At 36.8% G+C, this 27,385-nt stretch overlaps 1 protein-coding gene across 1 annotated transcript in view; it reads right to left on the minus strand.

Moving 5' to 3' along the window:
* LOC126979706 (ATP-binding cassette sub-family D member) overlaps positions 1-25,953 on the minus strand; it is a 115,007-nt gene extending 89,054 nt beyond the window's left edge. The window contains exon 1 of the mRNA XM_050829174.1: positions 25,617-25,953. The gene's annotated coding sequence lies outside the window, so the exon portion shown is untranslated. The remainder of the gene's footprint in view (positions 1-25,616) is intronic.
* Positions 25,954-27,385: the final 1,432 nt, after the last annotated feature.

A 27,385-nucleotide genomic window follows, 5' to 3' on the forward strand; every position in this document is an offset into this window, starting at 1 on the left:
AAAGATCGGCAACGCTCCTGTGATTCCTCTGGTGTTGCAAGCGAATGTGGGCAGCGGTGATCACTTATCATCAGGTGAGCCGTATGCTCATTTGTCCTCTTTTTCCATAAAAAAAAGTAGACCTTTGTCCTCCTTTTCCATAAAAAAAAGTACACCATAACTGTCTCCCAGAAAGGGAGGTACAGATTACCAAATTCTTTTGGTCATGAGCTTCTTCCACTAGCACCAATACCATGCTGTTTCGTTCTTAGTACTCTTGACTTAAATAGAATATATTTATTTACCATAGGGAGTGACAATAACATTACATTATGCGAGGGAAAAATGTCTCCAAACGTTGCCCAACTACCTCACCACAACGAGCATAGTCATCGATAGGGCGTGCTTCTGATCGAATGTTGGGGGCACAATAGATCTACAGATTTAAGTGTTCATTTCCGCAGTTATAATAATTTATAATGCAATAACACTTGGTAAACGTCATGAAGTTACATCGGTTCGTAGAGGGGCTTTGACATGGAGAGAAGAGCTGATAAGAAACTGAGCCCGTATCATTACATTCCCGAACCGATCGTAGAGTAAATATAGCTCGACCTTTCCTAACTCTCCCAAATTTCATCTACAAATGCACTATCAATTTGTGAATTCAATCTCCTTTCATTCATCCTCTCTACATGACCAAACCACCCCATTTCTCCTCAATAATTCTCACTACCATGTGGGTTGTTTGTTTGTACAAGATGGCTCCTATATGGACACCGCAGTGAGGCATTTTCCGCCTTCAAAAGTTATATGCAATCATTATTGTGATTCGGTTTGAAGGGCCTCGTAGATATAGGTACACAACTCCGTGCATGACAGTCTCACGGGGCGAGAGAAGTCAGCTATTAGCGGATTACGGAAATCTCACGCATTGTCCTTCCCCGCAACACCACCCGCTAACCGCAGACTTCTTAGTTCCCCGTCCCGCCACTGTCTGTCGCCCCGTGGAACGGTCGCGCACGAAGTTGTGAATACTGAATTACTGGGATAATGACGCCTTACGTCTCCACGACTCTTGACTTTTTCTCAAAAAAAAAACATCAATTTGGAATAAGTATTGCAAAAACAAATGCAAAGCATTCAAATATAAAATGTATTTAGAAATAAAATTGGATAACCTGAGTCCTATTGCAGAAATAAATAATCTACAAATTTACAACAAATATTCAGCAACAGATATTATCTAAATTATGATTGTAGAGAACGTTCATATTAATAAAATTATGAATTGTGTTATCGATGCAACTATCGATAAGTTTTTTTATAATTTATAATTTCAACAATAGATTTCTAAATACTCCAATAAGTAATATTACCAATGCCTATATGAAGTAACCAATACGGTTTCGTATTGCAATGTTTGAAGGCGTTACTTTTTCGCAACCCTTGCTCCATGCTGACACACGCTCCTCCCTCTCCGGGCACCGATAGGACACTATTTTTTTATGGACAAGTAGCACAAACTAGCGTACGGGTCACCTGGTGTTAAGTGATCACCGCAGCCCACCTTCTCTTGCAACACCAGAGGGATCACAGGAGCGGTGTACGCACTTTTTTTTAAGGTACACATGTCGTATCGTTTACAAGGAAAACATCACATAAGGAAGCTCACCATTATCTCAAAAAAGATATTCACAAATGTATTGACTTCCAGAAATTTATTTATCGGTATTGAGAATAGATTTCTCCCAAGACTTAGCACGTGACGCCATTGCAATTGAAAAACACCCAATAGAGAAGACGGGCTATAGTTATGTCATAACTGAGATCCAAAAATCTCTAAATTAAAACCCAAAACTACACATACTAAAAAAAATTAGGACACAGTCAGTAAATTTTGCCAAAAACAAATACCACCTTTGAGGCAACAAACGGCGCTAAACTTCATAATGACAACTATAACAAATACTATCTCGACTCCTGTTGAATCAAGTCCCCCTGAAAACATGCTCTGTGACGGTCACGAAAAGTTGGGTTAGATAAAATAATAGTAAAAATGTAACTAATACGCAAAAACTAATGTAAAAACACAGTTACAATCACACGCGTTCTAATCCTTTCAAATTGCTTTATTTGTGTAACACGCGTTAATCAAAGAAAATACTATGCACAACCCCTCTATCAAGAATGGGCAAAATTTTTCTTCATTCTACCGCCAAACAAAGGTAAAAATGGGATAATATGAATGAAAATCAAACAAGCGCTGCAAAAGTTCCGGGCCGCTGCACGTTGTCAAACAAAACCATTAAGAAACAAGTGGAAATATTTACTTTATACATTTGTAGTTTCGATTGAAAGCCACATGTTTATACAATAGCGAACGTCTCAATACTAAATATTTCAACTAAAGGTTTATCTTGAAACATTTATACATCACATATATAACAAAAATCTCCATACTCATGCCAAACTAAGACTGACAACGATACAGCGTACTTAGACGTTACTTACGTAAAACTAAGCTGAACTTAGCTTGGAGATCTATGATTTCAATTTTATAGGCAAGAACCTGATACCCGCGACTTCATCCGCGTAGATAAAGGGTTGTTTAAAGTAATAAGCAAGTTTGAAATTGAAGATTATCTCCAGTTCTGGTTTCCACTTTCGCTCCCGTTCACTTATATATAAATCTTATGTCGAGGAAGAATGCTATAGCCTCATCGACGTGAAATTCATTTTTTCACAAATCCCGCGGAATTCATGGGTTTTTCCGGGATAAAATGTAGCCTATGTCCTTTCCAGAGGTCTAGTCTATCGCTGTACCAAATTTCAAATCGGTTGAGTAGCTCCTGCGTACAAACAAAAACTTATATTCAAATTTATAATATTAGTAGGGATTAACACCTGAAATTATGCAGAGCTTAAGCTAAGACAGCCCAAAGCAAAAATCAAGTTCGCATTTAACATCTTCAGTTAAGTTTAAGTTAGCCTGAGCAAAATCTAAGTTGGCTCTATAAATCTCAACCTAAGGCTGTAGTATTCTTTTGAATATTGGTGCTATATCGACCTAGGCTCTGGGTGACAGTTTCACAATTGATATTTGCCAGGGACAGAATATGAAGGGAACGTCATGAGTTATGCTCTCATAGACATATCTATCTTAGACTAGAATATATTTGTTTAACTACTGGTAATGTTATTAATTATTGCACCTATGATGTAAGCGTTTTATTTTTTGTTTCTTATTCTCACCGAATAATATATTTTTTTATAAGAGGGGGCAAATGACAAATTGAAGGAATTAAGTATGCTCTACGATTCTAAAATATAATAATATTAATATTTACACACTTTTTACACAAATTATCTTGCCTCAAGTTAAGCATATATAGCCTGTATTATGGGTTACAAGACAACGATATATTTAATACAATATACTTACTTAAACATACATAAATACATTTAAACATCCATGACTCGGAAACAAACATCCATATTCATCATATAAATGCTTGCACCTACCGGGATTCGAACCCGGGACCTCTAGCTTAGTAGATAGGATAGCTAACCACTCGGCTATACAGGTCGTCCTAAAAATATGCTTCCTTGGTGTCGTGTCTAGTGGTTAAATCGTCCAAATTTACACGCTACGGTGTATCTTGAGTTTGTTTTCACAAGTAGACAATAAAAGGATATAGCAGATAGGAAGGATATTGCACACAGAAGTAAATACAACAACAACGTTACGAAAAATGGAAGTGTTTCACAATAACTTATCCACCCGATCAGAAACCGAGGGAATGAAAAAACGTGCGTGAATTAGGCGGCAGGTATCAAGCGGCGCCTATTCACGAGCATAACGCATGAACCAGCCATCGTTTCCTACACATATAAAAAAGACTCTTACAAAAAGACCGTGGCCATTGTAAATGTTGTGAACAAATAACACATTCCATATTAAGTAATGTACACACACAAGTTCTAGAAAATCTAATTAAAGGAAGTTTTGTTTCCTTTTCGCTGCAGAAATGCTTTTGTAACATCGTATTTTATTATTTTTGTTTAAATATGGCATAATGTGACTGAAATAATATTAAGATATTTTTTTAATAAACTTCAAATAAAACAAACGAGAGAGAAGAACTTCTCTAACGAAGATACAGCAAGATAGAAAAGGTAACAGAATCTATTTTTACTGTAACTGATTTAGATTGACAGATCATACGGATGGAATCGAGCCAAGCTTGGCATGACAAATCAAAATTGGTCAAGCATTATTGGGCTGTCAAGTCGTCTATACGTTATGTATTATATGTAAATGTATTTTAATTTTATACGTGCCACAGAGTACTATTGGTCAAAGGCCCATGTGACGTAAAAGCATGACGTCACTAGTACATGTTTACCACTTACACCAAGTGATACATAAATCTTAATATCTACGAGAAAAATATTTAAATTTTAGCAAATAAATTGCAAGTATCCATTTTAGTAGATGAACGAAGCTCAAATAAAATTTGAAAACAAAATTTTATGAACGATGCGGGGCTCGAACCCACGACCTCTGGTTCATAAAATTTTGTTTTCAAATTTTATTTGTGTATTAATCCTAGAAGTGAGGGTGATCACTTTAAAATCATAACAGATTCTTATGAATGAAGCTCTATAAACTATGTAAAGTCTTTTTGACAAACTTCTTAAAAAGATTAATGCTGTCACGGACTGACACAATATATAACGCGGTGGATAATCATGCAAATTCTGTGGAGCTCGCTGGAACGTGAAGCCTCCTCCCGTTCCCCTTTCACCCCCTCGAGCTCATCCTGTTTGCAGTTGATGTTTTTGAAGATTTTTTCATTGTTACGGTTTGACTTTTGTTGTTAGTACCTAGTTCTGCAGATTCTGTTGTTCTATGTCGCTATAATAGTATTGCCAGAAGTATAAATACTTTCTTTACTTAACCCAGATACTTTCATTGATGAATCAGCATCACAACACAACACTTACATCAATCTATGATACAATAATAATGTCCTAGTGATGCACGTTTTGCACAGCGTAACAAAGCGACTATGTGACGTCATCAACGTCAAGTCCAGAGATAATATAACCGGGTACGTACGTATTAAAAGACGGCTGACGCACGGCCCGGTTGTCAATACGACGGCAATTCCGAGAAGGCGTAGAATTAAATGTCATTCATTTCTTAACCTATCCTCTCCACTCTCAGGTTGTGGCATCATGTTGAAGTTGATTCTGCTGTTGTTCATTGCTGAAGAAGAGTTGAACAAGAGATACCAAGATTTATGAACCATACGTCACTCGAACGGTTAGGTCGATGGAAGAGCGGGTTGGAGTCCCGCATCGGTCATAAATTTTGTTTACAAATTTAATTTAATTAATCCCAGAAGTGCATATCACTTTAAAAATAACAAATTATCTGTAGATTAGTTATTTATATTGTCCTAAATATAAACTTTTATTTCGAATTTTCTAAAATGCTTCACTTAAATAAAACTACGACCGCAGTGCATGACATAGCATGTTACAAGCATCGCGTGACCAAGTTTTCTACCTTGGTGAGTCCCCAATTTGTCCATTATCATTTTCTCCTAATGTAACTGTATGCTACGTAGACGAGGTCATACTAACTCTATTATGTTACAATAATCCATTGAGTTTTGTAATTATGTAATATTATAACTCGATTTCCAAACATTTCAAAATTTCATACTATGCCTATTGAAATTATCTTGTACTCGTAGATATCTATATACCATAGTATTTCAATACACTAGGGCAAAAAATTATTATTGTTCACGATTAATCATTTTATTGAAATAAAGTAGGTAAGCTATAAGATTAATTTTTCATCTTACTATTACTAAGTTAACATTCATACCTTTAATAAACGAATTTTTGTATATACAGGTAGTTTGTATTTATTATTTTTTAACAGATTGCGACCCCCTTTATAAACAATCTCGACATACATCCTCTCTGAATGTGGTCCTTTAATGCGTACACGTTGAAATTTGCGAAGTTCGATTCTACAACCACTTGAAATACGTCCGCTTACCACAAGACATAATAGTAAGGTTCATGAAAACAATCAATCTTAGCAGTGAGTTATAGTTAAAAGTGGCTACCACCACCACTACCATACATTGGTTGCAGTGAAACAGGGCTGCACTGAACTGTATTTAAATTCGTTTTACCAACCATAAACACATCTTTGTTGCAAATATTTATTTGAAGTGTTTTTTTAACTATTATGTGATTTTAAAAATGTGATTATTAAAATATTAAAAATTAGATTCTGTTTGTCTGAATTAGATTCTAACTATCCAAATGGTGTCTTCTTGAGTATAAATTCCGCTAAGATTCGTCTTCAATCAATTCAAGACGTGTTTCGCCTCTACACGAGGCATCCACAGAACATGTTGACTCGCCAAATTCTGGCACGAGACTGAAATAAACATTAATTATGAAATTCCGCAAAATAAAGCCTGATTCAATAAAATTAGCTTCTAATATCTAAAGTGAGAGGTACCTATAGTTGCACTAACCTGAATTTAGTGAGTAGGTATGTAAAGGCCAGCAAAACTGTGTTAATTGAGGCTTATGCATTTATGAATGCACCCAACTCTGATAGCATTACGTATTTATCTACTAATGCATTAAACTTAATTTATACAATGTTTAATTCAATACAAAATTCGTATATTTATTAATATTTGAAAATCGCGTTTAAATATCGCTGCTTCCTCATATCCATAAGACATATTCAAATTCAAATATTTTTATGCAAAATAGGACTTTAAAGGACTTTTTGGAAGTCAAAAACTACCACTCATTCGAGATATTATGCCTCAGACCTGAGAAGAACGGGCGCAAGAAATTCAGTGTGCTTTTTTTTCTTAAATTAGTAACACTATATATTTAGTATCGTACAATCAACTCGACTTAAGCAAGTACTAGAGATAAGAGGTTTATGTTGTAGCTCGTGTTACCATTATAATTGTCGCAGTTTCTAGCAAATTCATCATTGTGCTTATGAACATATAGAACATTATCAAGAATATACTGAGATTCATCAGTCAATATGTTCATTTCTTTAAATTTTTTCTCTTATGACTCTCAGGGACCTAGGTTATAAATAGCGCAAGAATACAGACACTATCTGATTGAATATGCGTTCGGGCAGCTCGTAGTGTAGTAGCATTTTGGGTTCAATCCCTAGCGGCACTATGTTGCAGTGGACAGGGCGTGTCACATACCAGCAGGTGGACGACTCTCTCGTTAGTAGACTTGAGCCGACTTTACCCGAACGAGCGTTATATAGCAACAACATGAAGTTAAAAAAAACGACGTTTATAAAAACCAACTTCAAAAACTCAAAAGTATAAAATAACTTAATAAGATATTTAATTTAATACACCTCTTATGCAAATCTTATACCTTTATTATTAATAAAATACTGTTATCTGTATGTGTTAACTATTGATAGGGTTTAAGTCGTTCCTTGTCCGCTTGGGTTGTTTGGTAGGTACATTTGGCTTGGCTTTTGTGGGACCAAATGGCAAACATTTCGCATCAAACTAAAGAAGAATCACGAAAATCGGATCACAAATCTCAGCGTTATCGGTGTGTATACATAAAAAAAATACCGATCGAAGTGAGAACCTCTTCCTTTTCGAAGCCGGTTACTAAAAATATACGAAAAAATCAACGCCCGTTTTTAATTAAACCTCGAGCGATAGTTACGTTCAACTCACGAGCATGTTCGCTATAATTAGTGTCAGTGTGTCAGTAACGTGTTTATATACGCTTGAAAGCCTCAGCTCGGGTTGCGGCGCATGATTCGTTCTATTTATATACATACTTCTAACACAGGAGTAATATTATTTGTAATTGTACCCCTCGCACCTGTATATGTTTACGACTAGGTAACAGAGGTGAACACTTCATCGAGGCGAGATTAACGATACAAAATACTATGTTCATAGAGCGAGTCTAGTGGGAGGCTTCTTTGCACTGGATGCCGGCTGGATTATTAGTACCACAACGGCGCCTATTTCTGCCGTGAAGCAGTAATGTGAAAACATTATTGTGTTTCTGACTGAAGGGCGCCGTAGCTAGTGAAATTATTGGGATGATGTTATGAGACTTAACATCTTATGTCTCAAGGTGACGAGCGCAATTGTAGTGCCGCTCAGAATTTTTAGATAAAAATCTGTTAAATAATCTTGAGCGGCGTTGCATTGTAATGGGCAGGGCGTATCAATTACCATCAGCTGAACGTCCAGCTCGTGTTGTGCCTTATTTTGAAAAAAAAAAAGAGTATCTGTCAGACGTCTCGAACCGAATTTAGCCGAAAGAACTACACACAAACTAAACAAGAATTCAGTTCAAATATATTTAGGATTCGTTTTGGAGCATATAATGTTGAACAACACATATTACAAGAATTTACGATCCATGCGTCACTCGACGGTTCGCTCAGTTGGTAAGAGCGAGCGAACGGAACCCTAGAATCTCGCGCGGGTTTGCGTCCCGTGCGAGCGCCTATTCCAACTAAGCCAACCATTCGAGTGACGTATCGTCGATAAATTTATTAAGCTTCGTTCAACTTTGGCTCAGTTGGAAAGAGCGCTCGCACGGCACGCGAGAGGTCGCGGGTTCAAGTCCTGCATCGTTCATAAATTTTATTTTCAAATTTTATTTGTGTAATTTATCCCAGAAGTGGGGGTTATCACAGTAAAAAGTTTAGTTAGTTTAGTAAAAAGATAAAAGACTCCCCTCCACTAAGCGAAACACAATCCGCTACACGACAACGCCACAAGCAATGACATTTTAAATGAGAATGTGGAACAAATTCTATATAGTGAATTACACTTTGGTAGAACGCCATAAGTAAAATGTAATCGCAGTGAAATTATTTATCGGTGAAAACATAGAGAAAGGCGTTAAATACAGCGCCAGTATCTCGGACCACATAGAAAGGTAGACCGGTAGAAAGTTACCGAGAGACGGGCGCCACTCGACAGTTCATCACATTTTTTCTGCTTACATTACATGTAGACAGTAGGACCTGTACCTAACATGTAGACCTACATTTCACATTGGATCTCAAGAAAGGTTAGGTCTTCTTGTTTCATGGGACACTAGCTGTTACCCGCGACAAAGTCCACCTTTACCACCACATTTACCAGTGTCACCATATTACTTGGTGTTCTAAAGGTGTCTCATACAAATACACATAACAATCATATATATCTCTCATCAGTTAAAGTCAAAGTCAAATAAACTTTAATCAATTAGGCTTAAACTAAGCGCTTTTGAATCGCCACTACAAATATTTCTTTAAAATTACTGAATTTACAATATGTTCGTAAAAAGTTGAGCTCGTGAGACAAGAAACTCAACGGCCACTCTTTTCAATCAAATAGAGTATTTTACAATGGCTGTAATAAACAAAACAAATTAGTTTGTATGGTGCTGCATCCAATATATGAATCGCGTTTAAATAATATAAATTATTTCATAAAAAGTAATAAAGAATTAAATGTATTATCGTATATTAGATGCATCAACCTTTAGAACTTACGTTCATGCAACGTTCATAAGAAACGTTATCGTCCGACCGTTTCTTCTCCGACTCCCTTCACAAATCCGACTACCACGAAAAAGTCTTTTAATTTTTCGGGTTAATATAAATAGCCTATAACACTACAAATAATGTGGCTTTCTATTGGTAGCAGAATTTTCAAAATCAGTTCAGTAAACAGAAATTTCATAATCAGTTCAGTAGATCCAGAGTTTACTAAGACTTTGCTGAGACTTTGAATATAATCTAATAATAAACAATACAAAAATCCACTCTGAGCAGGAAGTAGCTTCTGCTTTTGAGAAATTTTTTTCTGACATTCCAGTTTCCATCTCAAACACGCTTGTCTCCTCCACCAGTGTTGCCGAGTCACTTCTTTTGGAAAATGTTAAGGAATGTAAACAAAATTTCAAATTCAGTGTTGTTAGCCCAGCAGAAATAATTAAAATTTTCAGATCCTTAGAAATGAAAAAAACTGCTGATATGTGGGGCATATCTGTAAAAATAATAAGTTCTGTTATTGACGTCATAGCACCATATCTAGCAATAGTTTTTTAATAGCTGTATTGAACATGGCGTGTTTCCTGACCTTCTGAAGTATAGTAAAATTACACCAAAATTTAAATCGGGACTCACTTCTGACCCGAATAACTATCGCCCTGTTTCGGTGTTGCCGACCCCTAGTAATATTTTTGAAAAAATTATTTTAAGCCAAATGCTTACTCACTTTAACACTTATAAGTTACTTCATATAAAACAATTTGGCTTTACTAGGGGACGCTCGACTACGGATGCAGGTGTTGAACTCATCAGGAATATTTTTGAGGCCTGGGAGGAATCACAGAATGCACTTGGTATCTTCTGTGATTTATCTAAGGCTTTTGATTGTGTTCAACATTCAACGCTGGTCAGGAAGCTATGCCACTATGGTATAAGAGGATCTGCACTCGATCTTCTGATCTCATATTTAAATAATAGGATTCAGAGGGTAGAGGTGAATGGCAGGAGATCTCCTGGGACTCCTCTCGGTATGGGGGGTACCACAAGGGTCTATTCTTGGACCCTTCCTCTTCCTAATTTATATAAATGATCTACCTAACCTTGTAGAAAAAAAACATAAGGTGGTATTGTTTGCGGATGACACTTGACTTATATTCAAACTGAAACGAAGCCAATTTTTATATGACGAAGTAAACAATGCTCTATCTGACATCGTGTACTGGTTTAGCGCCAATAACTTATTGTTAAATAATCACAAAACCAAATATATTAAATTCACCGCGCCAAATGTCAAAAATGTAGATGCGAATATTTTATTAAATGGAGAGGTGGTAAAACCAGTGGAATCTGCTATATTTCTTGGCATTACTCTTGATTCCAAATTGCAGTGGGCCCCCATATTGAAGGATTGGCGAATAGGCTTAGTTCTGCAGCATATGCGGTAAAAAAAAACAGACGGTTAACTGACATAGATACGGCGAGATTAGTATACTTTAGTTATTTTCATAGTGTTATGTCCTATGGTATATTGTTGTGGGGCAGTGCGGCCGATATTAATACTATCTTTGTGCTGCAGAAGAGGGCTATTCGCGCGATTTATAACCTAGGTCCTAGGGAATCATTAAGAGAAAAATTTAAAGAAATAAACATTTTGACTGTTGCTTCTCAATACATTTTCCATAATGTTTTGTATGTTCATAAGCACATTGAGGAATTTTCTAGAAACTGTGACATTCATAATGTTAACACGAGGAACAAACATAAACTTGTTATGCCTACTACTCGGTTGGGTCGAGTTAGTAAGTCTTTTGTTGGGCGATGTATATGCTTCTACAATATGATCCCAGAAAATGTACAAAACAAATGTGTTACGAAATTTAAAAGAATTGTTAAAAAACGTTTGTGTGGGAAAGGTTATTATCGCATACACGATTTTCTTAATGACACCACGGACTGGGATTAAAGCGAGCACCCTCAGGCTCTTTAATTATAAATGTTTATTGTACGATATTACATTGTAATCCATATTTTATATAAAAAAAAAACAGCCCGCTGAGTTTCTTGCGCCCATTCTTCTCAGGTCTGAGGCAGTCTCTTTTGAATGGGTGGTAGATTTTGGCGTTCAATAAGTGATTATAAATCCTATTTTGAATAAAAATATTTGAATTTGAATTTTACTTACGTAAAACTTAGCTCAGTGTAAGCTTAGCGTAATAGTTGAATTCGTTTTTAGTCATTCCACAGCTGAAATAATGCTGATCTTAATCTAAGACAATGCAAAAGTCAAGTTAACCTTCTATCACACACCAAGCTAACTCTTACATAAGTAAATTCTGAGCACAGTCTTAGTACTGAGTTTTGTTAGTACATGCAAACACTAAAAATATTTGTCAGAACTTTAAAATAGCCGTACAAAGATTCCGTTACATACATAAAAACATACAGTTGAAGTAATATATAACGTACTGTATATATTAAAATCATCTTAAAGTGAGTTAGTTATGCATAATAGTTGAAATAACGTGACGATTTCAAACAAAAAAGAATTATAAAGTTTTTCTTGGCTTAATTTAGTTTATTAGTGATCGTTAATATTTATAACGTGCTAATTTATTTAATGGTTGTGTTACAATGTGAGAAAACGGAAAACGTGGCGAGTTTTGTTTTAATGACAAAAAGTCAAGGCTCTGTTTTAGCTGAATAATTAACTGATTAGTTATTGTATTACTCATTCTTTACTCTTTACAAACTAAAGTTTAATATACATTTAATCTATACATCTATACATATAAATAAAATTGGAGTGTCTATTTGTATTATTGAAATAACCGTTTTTTACTACATGCTTATGAATATATATATATATATATGTATACTAGTCGACCCGACAGTCGTTGTTCGGTATATAATAAATAAAATAATGTTTTATATGAATTTGTCAATAATATATCATAACATCAAGAATTATTTCGTAAAATATGCTCCCTGTTGTTGTAATGAAATTGTTTTACAGCAGAACTGTCATTTATGTCACTGTTTATTTTAGAAAAAATCTTTTATTTTAGAAAAATAAAGTAATGTTGCAATGTCCAAGAAACGGTCTAACTCTAAAAATAATTTATATGGCAAAACAACGTTTGCCGGGTCAGCTAGTAGTATAATATAGATTGTCGACATTAACTCTGACGCCACAGAAACCCCGCACAAATCAATAATTTGATGTGTTCTATAACTTCTACGATGTAATAAATCAAATTTAAGTATTTTTTTAAATCATGCATTAATAAGTTTTTACCTACCCTAATATGGGACATGTAGCAACACGGGACGGGGTGTTTAAATACGGTGACGTATGGCAACTCTAGCGATAAAAGAAATCCAGATTCTGTCAATTTCAGCTGACTTGCTGTTGCGGTATTAATAGATATGTCACGCTGACAGACAGACGTTCGGACGGACTTAGGATTAATAGGGTTACCGTGGATTACCCAAAAATTAAAAGTAACTATACTAGACAAAAAAAAGACCTTAGAAGAACGGGTGTTGCAAACTCAGCGGGGTCCTTATTCTTTTTTAATTTCGTTACAATTCATTAAAACGGCCTGAGGGCTCCATAGGGGTAGCTCCATTCCCAATCTGTGTTATGATTAAGAAAGCCATTTATGTTATATTAACCTTTACCACACAAACGTTTTATAACAATTCTTTTGAATTATACATATTTTGTTTTAACCATTTTCTGGGATCATGTAAAATCGCCCCACAAAACACTTACTTGCTCGACTTAACTGAGTAGTTGGTTAGTAGTATATTTGTTCCTGATGTTAAAATTATGGCTATCACATTTTCTAGAAAATTAGCTAATGTACCTATAAGATGAAATTATGACAGACTGTGTATTACAATTTCCTCTCTTAAAACAAATAAAAAAATTCCAAGATGGCCAAAAAGATTAATTTTCCGCGTGCCAACCCGACACGCGCTTGAACGGTTTTTTTCTCAGTCTATAAATATCTTTATATTAAGCTTTTTAACATTTTCCTTATAGATATGAGCCACCATTAAAAATTCATTAATCTTGAAATAAAAGCGATTAAATATAAGTTAGCCTCATTCGACTCTTCTTAAGTCTCACGTGCCACAATCCGACAACTAATTTTGTTGCCTAATTTCTAACGACGTTATAATTTTGTCTAACAAATTGCTTTGCTGTATATCTAAACAGCTCAAAAGATAAATTGTGTAGCACAGGCCTAAACAAACGTAATAATAAAATACGAATTCAAAAATTTTTATTAAAAAAATTTAAATCACTTGTATATGTTTAAAGTCAGAGTTTACCAACCAATCGTACATATGCGTAGTGCACTAAATTTTTGATAATGAATGAGACTGTCCTGTCACACTCGGCTACGGGTGGCCGGGCCTTGCTCGCTGTGAAAAGTAGGAAAAAGCATTTTTCCAGAGATGAGACTTTATAGACTTTCGCCCTCAACGTCAAGTTCCACGGTTTAGTGAATAGACAACGAGCAAAACTCTGTATACTACCAGATGTAGTTTCGTGTACCGTTAAAAGACCAATGGTTTATGGACTCCGAAACGACTGGACCGGTTTTGATGTAAAGCGCAAAGAGTGGCCGTTGAGTTTCTTGTGTGTTCTGCTCACGAGGGACATTGTGGTAGATTTTAACTCCGTCAAATTAACGATTCTGTCATGAAAACTGTAAGTTTTGTTTAACTAGTGGCTGAATTAACATTTTAAAGAAGTCGAGAATTCAACGTCGTATGGACTTGCCAACCGTAATTAGAACCGTAAAGATATGTGTAACATTGCTTCAAGAAGGCCATCCGCAGCGTTCTGTAGCGTTGCAGCTGGGTTTTTCCCGGCGAGCGATCCAGAATGCTTGGAATTGTTTTCAAGAGACTGGGAGACTAACCAGGAAATGGGGATCTGGCAGAGTTCGAGCAACTACCGCACAGGAGGATCACTACGTGCGCTTGATTGCGCGCAGAGAACACTGCATAACAGCCCCTTCCTTACCGACTTAGGCGACCGGTACACGTCTTAGTGATCAAACCAGTTTACACGAAGACCAGCAGTTCTCTCTCTTCACCCATGTTATGGTATGGGGAGGAATCTCTATGTCAGGCAGAACCGAGCTGGTATTTCTAAACGAAGGCACAATAACAGCTCAACGTTACATCGAGGAGGTCATAAGACCCCATGTGGTATAATATGCACAGAGAATCGACGCAAGATTCCATCTGATGCACGATAATGCTCGCTCTCATACAGCTAGGGCCACCAGAGAAGCCCTAGAGGAGGCTGGTATACAGCTGTTGCACTGTCAGGCAAACAGACCGTATCTGAATCCCATTGAACACATGTCGGATTTACTGAAACGCTGTTTTCGAAGCACAAACCAACCCGTGCACAATGAAAGACAGCTAATAAACGTTCTAAAATCAAGCTGGGAACAAATTCCTCAAGAAACAGAGGTACACCTGGTGGAGAGTGTACCTTCAAGACTTCAAGAGTGCATTAGATAACGAGGAGGGCTTACTAGATATTGAGGAAGTCACAAATGAACCAACATTTTATGTTTTTTTTTAGAAATTTTTTCCTCACTAATTATATTTTTTCAAAAATGTTAATTTTTAGAAAAAGTGGCGAAAATTTCCTTTTTTAAATGTTTGCATCATTATTTTATGCTGTCTCCAATAAAAATCACTCAATTTATCCAATCGAATTATTAATCAACCTTTAAACCTCAAGAAATCATGAGAGTACTGTAAGAATGTGGTGGCCCTTATTTTGTTTTAATTAGTATAGATTTACAGATCATGCATGACTCGAACGATTGGCTTAATTGGTACGAGCGCTGGGGCGTAAGTCATTACCGAGAGTCCTGCATCGGTAATTAATTTTCGTACATATTCAATTCCTATACATATCAATATTCGGCTTGCGCAAAGAAAACTTTGGTGATACATGCAAATATAGGCTGTTTTTTATTTTGATACCGAAAGCGGATCGAGGGCGTGTCACTAGTTCCTCATAACTTGACATCTATTGAGATAAAGTTTACATGACAGTCGGATTTTTAACTTTCCATACTTATTAGGTACCTTTGTTTAATTCATTTCTAGTTTTATTAATATTTATGTTGTAAGAAGTTGTTGTTATCTTAGATCATTTATAGGTCTAGACTTTACCAGTGGGAGGCTCCTTTGCACAGGATGCCGGCTAGATTATGGATATTACTGTGTTTCGGTTTAAAGGGCGCCGTAGTTAGTGAAATTGCTGGGCAAATGAGACTTAACATCTTATGTCTCAAGGTGACGAGCGCAATTGTGGTGCCGATCGGCACAGCATTGTAATGGGCAGGGCGTATCAATTACCATCAGCTGAACGTCCTACTCGTCTCATCCCTTATTGCCGTAAAAAAAGACTAGGCAGACTGTGAAAACGTCAAAAAGAAAGTTGACAGTTAACCTCTATTTTGAGCAATGCATGACACACTAAAACTAAGTGTCATACAAATCGCGAGTATAAGACGTAGCTTGTCACGGACACTAAAGTAGTAAACCTGGCCTGTTTTTATCGGTTATCTAGCATCAAAAGGCTCTTTCTAGACGTATAAATTATCTAAGGTTCTTACAGCTGTTTTCCATTATCGTTATGGCTGCATGACAACCGTAACCATGTCGGATGAGACTGGAGGCAACTTAGTTCTCAAGCACAGGCCGCACATTAAGTCGAATCACAACTCAACTAGCGTGACGAACATCCGTTGAGCCCTTGGAGTATTCAACTAGGTGGAAACGGCATTGACGAACAATCAACGTTAAATTACCAGTAGGTAGTATCTACCACTTGCAGTTGTATTTATTTTTTGTAGAAACCTTGCGTGTTGCGCGGTATTTTACCTAAAGATCTAATATTGTCGTATTATTTTTATGTGCGTTTTATATATTTTGAGGCTATCATTGTATTTCAACATTTTTTTATGAAAATGCTCATTACAACCTGCCCATTACAATGCAGTGCCGCTCAGGATTCTTGAAAAGCCCAAAAATTCTGAGCGGCACTACAATTTCGCTCGTCACCTTGAGACATAAGATGTTAAGTCTCATTTGGCCAGTAATTTCGCTAGCTACGGCGCCCTTGAGTCCGAAACACAGTAATGCTTACACAATACTGGTTCACGGCAGAAATAGACACTGTTGTGGTACCCATAATCTAGCCGGCAACCTGTGCAAAGGAGCCTCCCACTGGTAAGTGGACAAGACGTAAACTGGTAACATGTGACTGCCTTGTGTTCAAAAAATATTACTTAGAGTGAACTTCTCCATCTTCCTCGGCCATTTGTACAGATAGCATCTTCTTTTAGGTTAATACTTTGAGGTAGAGCCCAATCGCCAGCGTACCTAATGATCAGAAACCACAAGACCGTGAAACGGAAGACACGCAACCTCACACCGGTATATAATCTGAGGAACTTAATGAAACCTTTTAAACACAGAGTTAGCTTGATTCGTAATGCTAAATTTCCAAATGTTTTATGTTAGTTATTTAAAGCTGACAAGTTCATCTAATATGATTATTATTAATATTTTTCTTTCACTGATTGATTTTAGCCGGAACACGTCCACTGCTGGACCAAGGCCTCACCCAAAGATTTCCATGACGATCGGTCCTGGCCTGCCCTCATAAAACATATTCTGATCGATCTGGTCTGGCGATGACGATCTCGTCGCTCCACCTTGTGGGGGTCTACCAACACTACGTCTTCCGGTACGAGGTCGCCGTTCGGGGATATTACTGCCCCAATCGCCGAACTATGTGCCCTGCCCACTGCCACTTCAGTTTCGCAATCATCGGGGCTATTTCGTTCTCCTAGGGATCTCCATTCGATCTCGCAAGGAAACCCCAACAATAGCCCATTCCATTACCCTCTCAGCGGCCATAAGCTTTCTCATGAGGGCCATGCCTTTTTGTTTCACTTAGTCATAATTAGAACCCATTCGAAAATATTTATGTCAAAAACTAAGCGGGCATTTTTTTAAACATATTATATACATCCTTAAAAATTTTCCTATCCTGCACGAGATATGAACCTGCGCACTCATATATAACACCTCTGGCGCTGCAAGCCAAACGTTCATAAATTTTGGAATATTTGATATACTCTCCAGTAGACAATTATGCCACCGAAAACATAACGTGTAAAAAAACCAAGTCTCGTAACTCAGTTATTCTACTGTAAAAAGTTGTGAGATCCATGTAATAACAAGTCCATCAATTTATTCAGTCCCAACTTAAGGGTCCTACCTACTGTCTAATTAGCTAACCTAACAAAATCATATAGTTACCATATCTTTTTAAAATACCTCGTGTTTTAAATAACTATACTATACTGTATTTATACAATGTCTGTTTGCTTACTGAAAATTTAGGCTTATAATTTTATCCACTACGTAGTTATAGGAGGTCGAAAATGGACTGAACTGTTTCGAGAAACGGATGGTACGGCAGTGCCGTTTTTGCTAGACTTGGCGGAGGCACTACCGTGCCCTCGGATAAAGGAACACGTCCTTTTCCGATTTACTGACACCTGGATACCCAAGAAAAAATCGCGTATATCAAAAAAAGCCGCTACGCTCTTGTGAAAAACACCTTTTATCAAGAATTTATTAAGTCTAGTTATTGTAATTATACACACAAACTTTAAACACTAGAGGCTGATATAGTGAAGGTGCATGAATCATAAATATCTCATTCTTAGACAGTCAGTGTCATTTGCCCTTGGGTCATTACACTGACGATCTTTGTCGTTTTTTACAACAATAATGCCACAATGAGTCATTTGAGTTAAGTCGCTTTTACTACAATTTTTGTTTTTTTATCACTATGCCGTATAATATTATGCATACTTAGTTACGTAGGTACGCACGCAAGAAGTTATACTTTATTTGGCGTAACAATTCATCCTTAAAATGTTTTATTCCACGTGCTATTTTACATTGGTAGAAAGAACAATATTGTAATAAAAATGGTATTAAAGTAAATAATAAACAATGAAAATAATATTATACCGCATAATTTAGTTGAATAACGTTTATTTAAATATCATTAAATTATTTTATACAATTAGAAATTTTGAAAAGAAAAATTTTGTTTTATTTTATTTTACAACTTATACATTATAATAAAAATTTAATTAAGTGTCGTCCATTGGTTGTGGTTCAGTAGACACATAAGTTACAGGAGGCTTAAGGAAGCTGAAGTATGATACAAATGGTCTAGTTGATCAACTAACGTCAGGGTGTCGAATTTGCGTGACGGTGTGCGCGCGCATCGTAAAGTTCACTTTGATAAATTTCCCTAACGCGCTAACAGAAGTGTATAAGTTCAATAATTAAGCATAAAGTTGCCAACTACAGAATTTTCTCCATTATTTTCTTAGCAACGTCGCAAACGATGCAAGACCACCAGTGGGAGGCTCCTTTGCACAGGATGCCGGCTAGAATATGGGTACCACAACGGCGCCCATTTCTGCCGAGAAGCAGTAAGGTTTAAGTATTACTGTGTTTCGGTCTGAAGATCGCCATAGCTTATGAATCTACTGGGCAAATTAGACTTAACATCGTATGTCTCAAGGTGACGAGCGCAATTGTAGTGCCTCTCAGAAATTTTGGGTTTTTCAAGAATCCTGAGCGGCTGAACGTCCTGCTTGTCTCATCCCTTACACTGTCATAAAAATCATGTCTCATATCTGGAAAAATGATCTATCCGACTTTTCACAGAGAATAAGGCTAGGGTTACTATGGATGCGAGTTCTGACGAAAAATTGTTCTGACGAGTTCTGACGGATTCGTCAGAAGAAACAAACGCCTGGTATCCAATGACAGTGTTTACACTGGCAACGACGAACGCGTCAGAACATGCACGACGTCGTACGTCGGACGTACTCGTCAAGGCAGGGCGTATCAATTATTATCAGCTGAACGTCCTGCTTGTCTCATCCCTTACACTGTCATAAAAAAACAAGAGAACTGAGGAGTAGGCCCCACTCTTTTTAGGGATCTCTTCCACAGCCACTTCACAGGGTCCGTAAAGCAAATACCTCAAAGATAACGCGGTCGCCGAATATCGAAACGGACATCGAAAAAGTTGTATTGGGTTGTACCTCACGGGCATCGGAAGATTGCTCTAAAACATAATAGGACAAAACAGAACTAATCTTATTATACTTAGATAATTCATACGTGTAGATAGAGTCTCTAACTGTAATACAACCGATAAATACAGGTCAGGAATATTAGTTCAGTGTGCGTGACAAGCTACGTCTTACACTCGCGATTTGTATGACACTTTGTGTTAGTGTGAGTGAATTCCTCAAAATAAAGGTTATTCTAAATCGTACTTTTTTCGACGTTTTCGCAGCTTTCAAAGTGTATTTAGACGTATAAAAGATCTAAGATCTTATATTTATCTGTTAGTCGTTTATTCATTGTATATAACAGTTGAATAATATTTATTAAATAAAGACAGTCTTGTTGAGATATCAAGAGTCCAATATATATATACCAACTTGATAGCTAACAGGATTTGAGTGTTATCATTTAATAATTATTGTTATATAAATATTTATCAGTGATAATATTGGTGTTGTAGTTATCAACAAAATGTAATTGTAAATCCTACTACTCCACAGCTGAATATCTAAATGATCGGACAGCCTGGGTCTACATTATGATTATTTATTTATTATTTTATAGCAATAGCAATGACAGTACAATATTTCATATTTCATTAAAAAGAGCGCAAAAAAGAATGCTGCTATCTCAGAGCGCCATTTGTTTCCGAAGCGGTAGTAGTATATTAGAAATGACATCAATAAGAATTCTAATCAAATTAATTTTGAGAAAAAAATCCTTTTATGCCAACAAAAATTTACTAGGCGTACAGAAAGCATGTGCAGTAATGCTCAAGTTTACGGTTTTGGATACAGACCAAAGTCAAATAAACTTTATTCAAAAATGGTTAAACTACGCGCTTCTAAATCGTCACTATAAATAAATTTCTTTTAAATTACTGAATCTACCATATGTTCGAAAATATTAGAGCTCGTGAGAAGAACATACAGGAAACTCAACGGGCTCTCTTTTCGCTTCATCAAAATCGGTCCAGTCGTTTCGAAGTCCATTGGGCACCATTGGACTTTTGACGATACACACATCGAATTTTATATAAATGTAGATATCTGGTAGTAGACAGAGTTTTACTCGTTATCTATAAGACGTTGACGTTAAGACATCGAGGGCGAAAGTCTAAAAATTCTCATATCTGGAAAAATGATTTATCCGACTTTTCACAGAGAATAAGGCTAGGGTTACTATGGATGCGAGTTCTGACGGATTCGTCAGAAGAAACAAACGCCTGGTATCCAATGACAGTGTTTACACTGGCAACGACGAACGCGTCAGAACATGCACGACGTCGTACGTCGGACGTACTCGTCAGAACAAATATTCGTCAGAACTCGCATCCATAGTAACCCTAGCCTAAGGCTCGGTTATATCTTATTATTATATTTCGTTTAAAATACTGAATCTACCATATTATGTTCGGAAAAAGTGGAGACAGTGAGGCTAACATACAACCAGTATATTTACGAGTTTTTAAAGTGTCGCAATCGGCCGGAAAGATCATGGCGACTATTTTTTGGGATACTGAAGGTATTCTTTTGATCGATTATAAAGAACGTGGTGTTTCTATAACGGGAGAGTACTACGCTTCCCTATTGGACCGATTAAAAGAAGCTATTAAAGAAAAAAGAAGAGGAAAACTGACAAAAGGTGTACTCCTTTTGCACGACAACGCGCCCGTTCACACGAGTCATGTTGCGACGGCTGCCATTCATCGATGCGGTTTTGAACAACTACGCCATCCACCCTACAGTCCAGACCTGGCCCCTAGCGATTTTTATTTATTCCCAAAGATGAAGAAAGAGCTGCGTGGAAAAAAATTTAGAGACGATGATGAAGTCAAGTCGGCGATTTCGGCGTATTTTGACGCCCAAGACAAAACCTATTTTTTCGACGGTATTAATAAGTTATATGCCAGATCCCAAAAATGTATTCGTGTTAAGGGGGAATATATTGAAAAGGAAAAATAACATAATGTATCATTTCATCTTTTTTCCCAGTCATTCCGCGAACTTTTTGACCTCCCCTCGTAGTTCTTTGTGTACAAAGAATATTACTATGTACTCTATCGGTGTAGTAATTATAAAGTGATATATACGTGAAACAAAATACCTTATTTTAAATTACGATGGGCAACCCTAGTTATATTTCGGGTATAAGTAGTTAGCATCCCTTTTCGGAAATTAGTAGCCGCAAATTTAAAACAGTGTGACAGTAACACATAATATCAACTATATAGTATATAGACACTGTACATTGCACTTCACAGCGAATAGGTTTAAGTATCTATACTCGTACAAATTATTTAAGTTTTCTTTAGTGTTAATTCCGCCAATATTTGTTTTAATCAATTCGACACGTGTTTCGCCACTACACGAGGCATCCTCAGGACGTGTTGTCTCGCCAAAATCTGGCACGAGACTAACACGTGTCGAATTGTTTAAAAACAAATATTGGCGGAATTAACACGAAAGAAAACTGAAATCATTTGTATAATTATGGATTTCCGCAAAGTAACGCCTACTTCAATAAATTATCTATACTCGTACATCTTAGTATTTCAGACCTTCAAGCAACGTTCCCTTCACCAGATAACTAAAATGCTACTAGACCTAGAATATAGTGACGAAATGCCTAGAACCAGTTTTAAATTAGGGCGTACGATATAATTAAGTACGTTCGTTAACCATATTACGTGCCAAAGCTCACATATATTTCATTTAAGTAATATTAGTTTTTCGATTAAGATTTTGGAAAATATGAGTGTTTGGTGTATAAAAACTACGTTTAAAAAAACCGACTTCAAAAACTGAAAAGTATAAAATAACTATAAATTTTATTTAGTACACCTCTTATACAAACCTTTACCTTTAATATTAATAAAATACTATTATTTGTATGTGCTACCTATTGATAGGTTGTTAAAGTGTATATTATCCCAGAAGTGAGGGATATCACTTAAAAATAACAAACTGTTTAGATTGTAACAGCAACCTAACGAATTGCACATTAATCACGTGATGGGCCTCACAAGGGGAGGAGGGGTTTCGGAAATAATTATGAAATATCACTAGAGGTTAGTATTGTGTAGACTGTAGTATAGTATTAGTTAATAAGTTGACTGGACTATTTGGGCACTTAGCCTCTTGATTTGTGCTCGACAGTTAATCTTTTTACACCAACCAAAGTGCTGCAGGCATCCTGGAGCGATACTGGAGGTTGGAGAATTTGTGCCCATTGTTCGCCCATGCTGTTGCACTCTCTGTAAGCACATGGAGTGGTGTTTCTCCTGCCTCAATGCATCCTCTGCATAAAAGGACTTTTGGACACTTTTCTTACCTTTTTAATGTACTGTATTTTTCTTTTATTGTATTACAAATGGTTGCCTGGAAGAGATCACTATATAGTGATAAATCGCTGACTCATGGAAGTCAGCCCTTGTCCATCCGATCCAAAAAAAAGGAGACAGTTCGGATCCGGCAAACTACAGGCCTATTGCTATAACCTCCCTGCTCTCCAAAATCATGGAGAGCATAATTAGCCGCCAACTTTTGGCATACCTAGAGGGTCACCAGTTGATCAACGACCGACAATACGGCTTGCGCTATCTTCTGGTATACCTAACACATAGATAGGCGGCGGCTATTGAAAGCAAGGGGGAAGGCCTGGCAGTGGCCTGGATATAGCGAAGGCCTTTGATTTGATTGTGTATGGCACAAGGCGCTCCTCTCTAAACTTCCATCATTTGGGCAGTGCTCTGTGAACGGCTGGATCACTTGGCGTTGCGTAGAGACGTCGCTACATTGTGTGTCTTCTACCGCATTTATCACGGGGAGTGTTCCGATGAGCTGTTTAACCTGATTCCTGCCGCCGAATTCCACCTTCGCACGACACGCCACAAATTAGGATATCATCCCCACCATCTGGCGGTCCTCCACAGTGCCGTTTTCAAGGAGTTTTCTTTCACGTACTACAAAGCTGTGGAATGAGCTTCCTTGTGCGGTGTTTCCGGGACGATACCACATGGGTGCCTTCAAATAAAGCGTGTACACCTTCCTTAAAGGCCGGCAACACTCTTGTGATTCCTCTGAGCAAGAGAATGTCACTGATCGGTGAGAGAGAGAATGGCGGTTACGGCACTTAACACCAGGTGACCCATACGCTCGTTTGTCCTCCTATTCCATAAAAAAAAAAAATACAAAAAAGGCCGCCATTTGCACCATATCATGTAATTATGTATGTTAGTAGTTAAGTTATATTTTGTTAATGTGGTGTCAAAAAAGTGTAATAAATAAGTCAAGTCAAGTCAAAGTTGTTGCTGTTAGACAACCAATAAAAACAGGCCAGGAATAATAGTTTAGTGTGCGTGACAAGTTACATCTTACACTCGCGATTTGTATGACACTTAATGTTACTGTGTGAGGTAAGTCCTAAATTAAATTTTTTTCAAACATTTTCTCAGCTGTCATATTCTATCTAGACATATGAATGATCTTAGGTTTGCTTGCATTTTTCACCGTTTTTCCATTTGCTTAAGTGGGTTCCTTCAGTTACTGTGTGCATCCATGTTTTGATTTTGAGCATGATCAGCCTCAGATCCCCTTTGAGCTAGTTTGTCTGCAGCATGTTCATATTTGTGATGGATTGGTGTGTGTTGTGACATTCCAATATGAGGACAGAGGTAATGGACTTGTTTTGTAGCGCAGGAAGTATGGATTTACTGTCTGAGAAACTTTCTTTATATTAAGGTCTCAGATGCCTCTGGCTGCTACCATTGCCTTCTCTGGTAATACCAATACATTCTGCCTGGAAGATTGTGTTTAATTTGCCAAGAGTGGTAGATATTTTGATATTGAAGTCACTCCAGAAGACACCGGCTCCAGTACCACATGCGGTATTGGATCTGTCTATGTTTATAGTCAGTAGCATAATGTGTATTTAATTCTTTGTTAAGCACACAATTTCTTTGGTTGTCATCTGGCAACAAATAGTACACTAGTCCAATAAATATATGGTCACCCATGGGGAGATTTATTGGACTAGTGTACTATTTTTGGATTAAAAAGTTGGTAAAAACATCATGTGAACTGGAAAACCTTGAGTTTAATGAATATTATAAGAATGAGGGGATCCTCTGAACACAAGAGAGGCTCAGTAGAAAAATACAATGGATTCCTTTCATTGGGGTAATAAATTCTATAACTTTCAATTTAAATTAGATAACATACTGATAATTCTAATCCTAATTGTAAAGAATGAATTACTTTAATTGGATTAAGAAAGGAACAGTTAAAAAATCGATAAAAATTAAGTCAATGCTAAATAATATGGAGGATTTTATTATGTACACTTCATACAATAAGATTGTTTTATATAATTTATTGTAACAATGTATACTTCAGTATTTTTCATATACATAGGTAGTTGTTGTCAATCAAGATGTTCGGGTACTAATAAAACAAACACATCTCTGTAATAAAAACTAACATTATAATCAATTTGTTATTTTTTTTAAAGTATATCTGGTATTTGTTACACAAATTAAATTTGAAAACAAAATTTATGAACGATGCGAGACTCGAACCCGCGACTTTTCGGCTGAGTGCGAGGGGAGTTAACAAGACATAAAAGATTTATCAGCAATACTTCGCTTGAACGTTTAGCTCAGCTGGAAGAGCACTCGCCACAGAACGCGAGAGGTCGCGGGATCGAGTCCCACATCGTTTATAAACTTTGTTTTCAAATTTAATTTGTACTAACATATACTTACTTAACTTAGTCGGCAGTATAAAAAATATTTAAATCTTACCGACAGCTTCGAGAAGCAGGAACACACTACGTTTGTATCGGCCACAATAAAATCCTATTCACATTTCACTAGTACAAGGATTTAAGAGAGTTTATTTATCAGTCCGTAATTACATTTGCGCACAAAAATAAGAACAGGGCCAGACATTTTAACATTATCTTTGTTTAGAAACTATTGCCGGAATATGAGTACTTATAGTTAAATTTTGGTGATTTGAAACTACCAAAATCTATCCGGCAATCACGATCGGAATAAAGTCTTATAACTAAAATACTGTTTTTATATTTTTTGTAAACACTAACAAAAGTCTAAACATAAGAATATAATCCAATGCAGGCTCCAAATCCAATGCAAATCAAATATCAATCAACTAAACAAAGGACATGTAACTGACATTTGACAGACGTCAGGAGCACCTGGAGACTGACAGTTAGTATTCATAACAGATGTAGGTACAGCCTAAACAAGTACTTCTCTAATGGGGCGTCTACACGGGCTATATTTTACGACAATTTGTGGCTGCAATACTGTGGCCGGCAACATTGCTAGCAATACCAGCCACACTGCAATATTTTAAGGATGGCCCGGCATTATAGCTACATATTTTTTGGTATGTTAAAATGTTTTTATGTGTAGCCGGCGTGTGGCCGAACGATCGCCTCGCAATCGAAAATACTGCAATATATCTGGGCCATCTATATTGTTGTTCTGTTTTATTGTATATGCGCGTCCCTTTCTCCCTGCGACGTGAAGTACTTTGCGTTTTACTTTCTGTGCGACGTGAAGAAAATTGTTACTTAGTGAAAATTTTTAAGTAAGTATTTATCCAGCATTAATTCCTTGTCTACGGAATCCAAAGTGTCACGCCTACTTAGGTAGGGTCGAATCCACATTCGTGTCCTTTTTTTTCGTTTTTCTGCCAAAACAATGTAAGCGGCTGCGATGAGCGTCATTTCGTCGGCCATTGTTGCTGGATTGTGTGGCTCATTAAAGGGTTCTGAATTAAAGGCCATACTATTGCAGCCATATTGCAACATGTTGCCTGTAATTGATTGCTCAGCCATAAAATGCACTAAAATGTTTTTTTGATGGCTGGGCAATGTTTGCCAATAATTGAAGCCACAAATTGTTGTATAATATGGCCCGTTTAGATGTACCTTTAGATAGAGTATTTATAAAAACACCAGTCGGCAGTCGGCATGAATATGTTTTTTCATTATTTTAGAATGGGCAAACGAGTAAGTGGCTATGGAAGGTAAAAAAGTAACTACATATAAACATATCAGCAAAACCAGATAGGAGTATCTATATGATACTGAATTGACGCCATATATAAATTAAATTAAATAAACTAAATCGCTGCAATTATTACACATTTTTATTTTATGAGTGGTAGGGCTACATTATGTCCTAAAGAACAGAACCGGATTGAACTACCACTTACAACCGACGTGAAATATCTTCTCTGCCTGAGCTTTCCAGGGGCTTAACGCTAAATAGGCACCGGTGTTAAATAGGCTACTCCAGGGTGGTACCAGACTTAGCAGTGCTGAAGAATCTGTCCCTGGATGTCACCAATGAGTATTTGTACCAGGTAGTGAATTTATGGGCTGCACTACGTACTATGAGGGCGATCATTATGGATAAAAACACTGCTGGAAGCGGCTTATAGCTTTACCCCGATCGTGCAGCGGATATGTCGTACTGTTTCCGCCCGAGTCCTCTAATAATATTGTAATAGCATTCCGAGAAGTTATATAAAAGAAAGG

Source organism: Leptidea sinapis, chromosome 4 (assembly GCF_905404315.1).
Source record: "Leptidea sinapis chromosome 4, ilLepSina1.1, whole genome shotgun sequence".
Classification (NCBI taxonomy): domain Eukaryota; kingdom Metazoa; phylum Arthropoda; class Insecta; order Lepidoptera; family Pieridae; genus Leptidea; species Leptidea sinapis.